The sequence below is a fragment of the Octopus sinensis genome, linkage group LG11, assembly GCF_006345805.1.
Source record: "Octopus sinensis linkage group LG11, ASM634580v1, whole genome shotgun sequence".
In the NCBI taxonomy this organism is placed as follows: Eukaryota; Metazoa; Mollusca; class Cephalopoda; order Octopoda; family Octopodidae; genus Octopus; species Octopus sinensis.
Genome location: NC_043007.1, coordinates 47,255,733 through 47,263,415, shown reverse-complemented (window position 1 = coordinate 47,263,415; position 7,683 = coordinate 47,255,733).

Sequence of the window (7,683 nt, the reverse complement as noted above, 5' to 3'; positions counted from 1 at the left end):
TCATATTCTAGCTCACTTCCGCTGTTTACAGAAGTGCTTGGAATAAAGAAGTGTAGCATTGACCATGACAGGGAAAGTTGTTATAGCGACACTTGCTCGGAGGCCCATGGAAAGTTGCAGAAAGTGTATGGAGAGGAGTGTATGAGCCGCACACAAGTATACGAGTGGTTCAAATGTTTCCAAGATGGTCGAAAAAATGTCGATAGTGATGAACGTCCTGGAAGACCTGCAACCAGCAGAACTGAGCAAACATTGCTGATGATCATGCAGCTGTGAGGGGAAATCGTTGAATCCCCATCTGTAAGTTATCAGAGGATATGCAGATTCGTTACGGTTCACTTTAGTCCATTATCACCGAAGATGAGATGGATGTCTGTCATGTCTGTACCAAAACAACTTTCAGCCGACCAAAAAGACACTCGGATTTCAGTTACACAAGATCTCTTTGATTGTGACGAGAACGATAAAATCTTTTTGAAAACTTTGCGTAGGCCTCGGAGCAGGTACATGACGAGCTTTTGTTAAAATTTGACGCAAATTGTCCGCTCAATTTTCTCTGTCATCGTCAACGCGACGATCACACGCTACAGACGTTTCTTCCAAGCAATACTGTAAACAGTGGAAGTGAGGTTCACTGTCAATTAGTGCCAAGCGACTTTACTCTGTGTGCTCTAGCTTCGTTACTATGACAACAGTCTGGATAATTATCAGACCTCTTATATCTGTGTGAGTGTTTCTGTGCATGTGTATATATATCCGATAAGATGAAAGGCAAAGTTGACCAAGGCGGAATTTGAACTCAGTAAGTGAAGAAGTACAAAATGCCGCAAAAGAATTTTGCCCGGCATGCTAATGCTTCTGCTAGTTCGCCTCCTTCATAATAATATTAAAGATAGTAATAATATTAATTTAACTGATTGTGATATCATGTACGATGTTTTGTCTTGGTATAAAAGACGTGCTACAGCAAATATTCTGCTCAGTACCACAGATTTGCTTGTCAGTTGTTTGAACATAACCAGTTGAGCATGACCCTTAATGGCTAATGATATGTGCATCTGATCACAAGTAGAAGTAATAGGGAAGCATTATAGCCATGTGTTGAGAGGAATTATTTAGAGTTTGGATAATTCCCCTTTGGAAACGTGAGTGTTTAGTTCAACATCCTTAAATGACCCTTAAACAGGAACCTTTTGAGCAGGATGGGCTTCTCGGCCTGAAGAAAATTCTAACCTGCAAGGTCATGCGCTTTTAATATTGATATGTTATCACTGTGTCAAGCACATTTGGTTGTGATGCATGTGCCTGGTGTACCCTTATCAGACGGGTAGTCATGATGGGCATATTGGACTTCTCTAATTTGTTACATGGCCGAAGGATGTGAAGACATATATGAAGTGTGGATGTTTACATATGATGGAATGAAAAATAAAACAAAATTTTAAAAAGTATACTCGGTATACATTAGAAAGGAAATATACAAAGTATATTTCTAAATTTCACTTAGCTCGTATCGTTGCTTCTGGTATTGTTGTTGCTGTTGTCCTTGTCGTCACCGAAAGTTTTGACGTTACTTGGAGACAAAACAGTATTCGCCTCAGAGACATTATTAAGATTAGGCCAAACTACATTTTCGTTCTCATTTTTTCCAACGAGTTATGCGTTCCTGTATCAGCCATCTTTAACTAAATAATGAAAGCAGCCAAATATTATATTTTCCTGAAAGTTGTTAAGATTCAAAAGATATTGATGCGCACCTTCTGCAAAACAAGAGGGTGTTTCTACTCACAAATACTATCTGAGCAGTCAAGATAATCTCAGAAATGCAATGGTAACAATAAAATAAAAACAAGGCGCCTTAGAAAGCCGAAAAGTTTACAAACACTATTTCAACTTACAGAGCTTCAAATTTCCGTGACTTTACAGTATGGCGACCGTGATAATAATAATAATAATAATAATAATAATAATAATAATAATAATAATAATATAATAATAATAATAATAATAATAATATTAATATTAATAATAATAATAATGATAATAATAATAATAATGATAATGATAATAATAATAATAATAATAATAATAATATAATAATAATAATAATAATAATAATAATAATAATCAAATGAATGCCCTAGACTTGCCCAAAGCCACTACAAATTGTGGCGACGCAATCAGGTAGCGAAAGTGCTACAGGGGTAACTTTGCGAAAAGTGGGGCTAGAGAGAGGCAGGACGTGGTATGAGCACAATTTGTAAATAGAAAGTACTTCTATCAGAACAAAATGAAATATCTTTACCCATATGCAGAATAACGAATAATTTTCATATATGGCTGGCTTTTCTTCGCGGAAAATTTACCCAACTGAAAGATAGCAGTGTCAGAAATCTTGTTTTACGATAAAAAATTAGTCTGTTTAAATTATTAAATTATCAATAATCGCACAATATAACGAGACTTTTATACTCGTGCGTCTTTTACAAACAACTTTAGATGTATAAGTATGAACGTTTTTGTGTGTACTTATATATAAATTCATATCTACACACGCACGAACACACACGTACGCACGTACATACACAGGCACACAGATACGCAGACACAGACACACTGACACGCAGACATAGACACACTGACACACATTGTTGTTCATCATGTCTCTTGATAATAAGAAAATTAAAGGAAAATGAGTGTCAATAGCAATAACATTCGACTATCTATCTATTTATCTGTCTGTCTAACTGTCTGTCTGTGTGTCTATTTTTCTATCCATCCATCCACCAATCCATCCATCCGTCCATCTATGTATGTATGTATGTATGTATGTATGTATGTATGTATGTATGTATGTATCTATATATCTATCTATCTAATATATATATCTATATATATATCTTTATGATGCACATGAGGATTAAAAACATAAGTCAGTATATCTACTTTGTAATACAAGCAATATTTCTGATGACTTTTTTGTGACTATATCACAAAGAAGTTTAAACATTTCAGTCTCTTGAAAGAAAACATAAGCCATTATAAAAATACGCCATTGACGAACAGGTAGCAGAGTGCTGCGTTTACGTTCACGCATAAACGCTTACACACAAAAGCCGATAATATAATTAATAACTAATGGGCTAACATCTTAGTGCTTTTATGTTTTCTTATTCATTTCCATGATTCTTTAATGCTTTAACACGCCGAAGACTATAGCATCTGTAACAATTTAACAAGTAAACTAACGTTAGCTGGATTTATTAGAATGTTTCTTTGCAATTGCACAAACATAATATTAAACACATCGGCGTCATAGGTTATCAATTTAGTCACAGGAGACCACCATACATTCTTTATTGGAGACAAGTTTTGTGACGTGTTGAATACATCTGTGTCTCAGAGGATGATAAATTTATCAAAGTCTTTCAGAATGTTCCTGAGAATCTCCCAGACTTATTGCAACTTTTATTTTAAATTATTAAAAGTAAAAACAATAATTAGAATTTTTTTCATCTATGTGATTTGAAAAATACAATTGAATTTCTTTTATTCTTTTGTTATATTAAACTTCTTGTATTTTTGTCTGTAATGTAGTGTTTTAGATGTAATGATTCAAATTATTTCTTTACGTATGGTTTTCGCTAAATTCACTCTTTATTCAATGTAGCGAAATATATTAATGATTTATAATGAAATTTTCCGATCTTCTTTCAATAATATATACATTTTATCTCTGACAGTTTAAACTGAACAATACGCTTAAAACTTGTGCACTATTTCAGACAATTTATCAGAGTTATACTAGAATAAAGCCAATAAAAAGAATAGAAAACGAGTTCTCTTTAACTTTTCTATCTTGTATGCTAATCCCAAAGCACTAATCTTTTATTTTTGAATGGGTTCAGCCTGTGGGCTGCCTGGTGCAAGTATATCTACAGTATTATTATTTATAATAAATCGATTCCACACAATGTCTTTTATAGACATCAGGCGGAGAGCGACCAACGTATTATGGAAACGGAACTAATGTAAATGTAATGTAAAGAAATGTAAACATATTGAAGATAATATTTACAAGCGAAATTTCGAAGTTTCAGTGTAAGTGCGTACGCACACTTACACATACACATACACACACATACACAAACACACACACACACACACAAATATATATATACTCTTTTACTTGTTTCAGTCCTTTGACTGTGGCCTTGCTGGAGCACCGCCTTTAGCTGAGCAAATCGTCCCCAGGACTTATTCTTTGTAAGCCTAGTACTTATTCTATCGGTCTCTCTTGCCGAACGCTAAGTTACGGGGACGTAAACACACCAGCATCTGTTGTCAAGCGATGTTGGAGGAACAAACACAGACACACAAACATATACACACACATACATATACACACACATACATATACATATATACGATAGGCTTCTTTCAGTTTCCGTCTAACAAATCCACTCACAAGGCTTTGGTCGGCCCGAGGCAATAGTAGAAAACACTTGCCCAAGGTGCCACGCAGTGGGACTGAACCCGGAACCATTTTGTTGGTAAGCAAGTCACTTACCACAAAGCCACTCCTAAGCCTATATATATATATATATATATATATATATATATATATATATATGCTAACGATTATGGCAGCTCATCGCGTTGATAATGATAATGATAATAATAATAATAATAATAATAATAACAATAATATACGACTCTGTTACGTGGTGTATGAGTACCTATTTTTCCCTCTCTCTCTCCCTCTCCCCCACTATTTCCTCCTGTCTCTCTCCGTATATATATATATATATATTATATATATATATATATATATATATAATATATATATATATATATATAATATATATATATATATTATAGAAATATGTTTCAAAGAGTAAAGAGACTACATGTGGAATAAATAGGGGAAAAGTATAAGGACAAAAAAAGAAAAAGAAAACATGCACATTGGATATAAAAAATAAAGGATTTTTTAATGAAACGTAACGATATATATATACAATTAGATGAACTGAAGTGTAATAGGAATAAAAAACATTATTATGAATTGTTATAGAAGGTTGAGAGTCATACCGCTATCGTCAAAAGCTATTCAATGACTTTGAATGGGCACCGATTTCCAAACGGTGTCGGGTCTAATAGTCCCTGAGTGAAAAGATTACATTCAAGGGTGGTATGCAATTCTGGAAGTAGTGTAATTAGTGTAGATATAAACACTGTAATATGAATGGTGTATGAGATATATGGAAATTAGTGGTATTATTGGTAAGGTTAGTAGTGTCTTGTATTATGTTGTGTTTAAGTTGCGTTGTGGATGATATTTATTAATGAAAGTTGGGGGCATGTGTCACAGTTAGGTCGCCTGCAGTTTTTCACTTTTGGTTCCGTTGTTAATGGATATAGTCTTTTTCATTGATTTCGGTTGCATTTTATTCTTGATAAGTTTGCGTTAGCCTAAAATTCTGATCATTGTTTTAAGTTATGTGAGAATGGGTAGATTTTGGATGATGATGTTGAATGCCCCATTGTTTCTAGGGTTGTGTGTGGAGATGTATGGGAATATTTTTAAGTCTGGTGTAGTGTTTCGGTTGACGGAAGGGTGGTGCTCTCTTCTCTGTAATAATAATAATAATAATAATAATAATAATAATAATAATTATTATTATTATTATTATTATTATTATTATTATTATTATTATTATTATTATTTATTGTCTTTGCACAACTTCTAACTCTGGAAATGTACTATGGCGCCAGCTGTTCACTACCAGTGAACTAAGGTATCAGTCCTTATTTTTCGAGCACCATTTGGAGTATTCGAATGGTTTTAAGCAGTGCTGTTTTCTGCTAGTGCTGCACCCGTATTGCAGCCCCTATGTGTTCCATGTACTATTATTATTTTAAAAGCTAATACTTACATATTTTTTGTGGGGGGGGGGTATCCAAATGTTGGCAAACATTCCCAATATATTAAATATATATCACCAATGATCAATAGTTTTGAATTCCATGTCATTTACAAACATAATGTATAGTAAGAATGGACGATTACTAAATAATAATTTTGGGGGTAGATCAATGGCCATATATTTATGAAGCAATAATAATAATAATAATAATAATAATAATAATAATGATGATGATAATAACAACAACAACAGTAACAACAACAGCAACAACAGCAGCAGCAACAACAGCAACAACAACAACACAACAACAACAACAACAACAACAACAATAATAATAATAATAATAATAATAATAATAATAATAATAATAATGATAATGATAATGATAATAATACAATTTTCTCCGTTTGGACAGACAAAAGATCATCTGCAGTATATTTTAATGCCTTAATATCTAGAATTCTCTGTAAAAAAATTACCTTCCTTTTCTTACATTCCTTTCTCACTGAGTATTCGAAAATGTAAATATCCTTTTTATTGCAACAGAGTTATTGCCTTTTCCTCGGCACTACTACATTAGACCCAACGTCTATTCACAAACGCATTGCTTAAATATCCACAAATTTTAGCGGAGTAATATACCTGAATAGACCAATGCACATATTAAACGCATTCCTGACAACTTGTACGTACATATCAATTGTTGGCAGAGACATAGTATTTCGCTTTACAACTATACTGCTAAATAAATTACAGGCTTACAAGTCAATATTTTGCATTAACTTGTGCTAGCATTGCACTATTCTCACTTTTAGATTTTCATTAGAACTCAAAACCAGTACAGCAAGTTACAACCATTCATAAATGAGTTCGTCAACGTAAGCAGTGGGTCGGAGATAGAAAAGATACGTAATGGGTGTATGTGCATATTTCAAGACTTATTGCCCTTTCATCAGAACTACATCCAACGCATCATCTATCACATTGCTTAAATATCCACTAGTGCCGCTGAAAGACTAATAACTCTACAAATGAGCATATACACCCATTACCTGTATTTTCTATCTTCGATCGCATTGGTTACATAGACGTGTTCGTTTGCGTCCAAATACATTCATTTATTGATACGTTTTTCTTTATTAATATCACTTCGTTTAGAATTTTGAGTTTACGTTCTAACAGAAATATGATGTTATAGGGTAACCTTATCAAACTTATACGTTCCGACTAACTTAGCTCCATACATGGTTATATGTCTATTCACGAATAGTAATGCTAATATGGAAATACATGCATCCCACATTTTCGCAGCGAGAACGGCCTTGGATCGTCTACTCAAAGCCAAACATGGAGGACGTACAGTTCGGGCTAAAGTGAGAACATTGGGACGTGAAGGAATTAATGTTGACGGATGGGCCCGTGCGGTTGAAACCCAGCGTGGCAATGATACCACAATTAGGTCTCTGATTGTCGACAATGGGAGTTCGGTCGACGGATGGGACGAGATGTGCGAGGCGCTTTACAAGCAGTTTGCAGAGTTGTTCAGGAGGAGCGGGAAGCTGGATCATGGTGAGGCCCTTAGGGACTTCCTATCTGGCGGCCCGCATCTCTCGGCTCGAGAGGCTAAGTGCGGTGTAGGGCCAATCACAGCCGAGAAGGTGATCGAAATGCTAGGCTAATGCCCCGGGAAGAAGTCGCCAGGTCTCGATGGTCTGCCCTATGAATTCTAAAAGAGTAGGCCGGACTTTTTCGG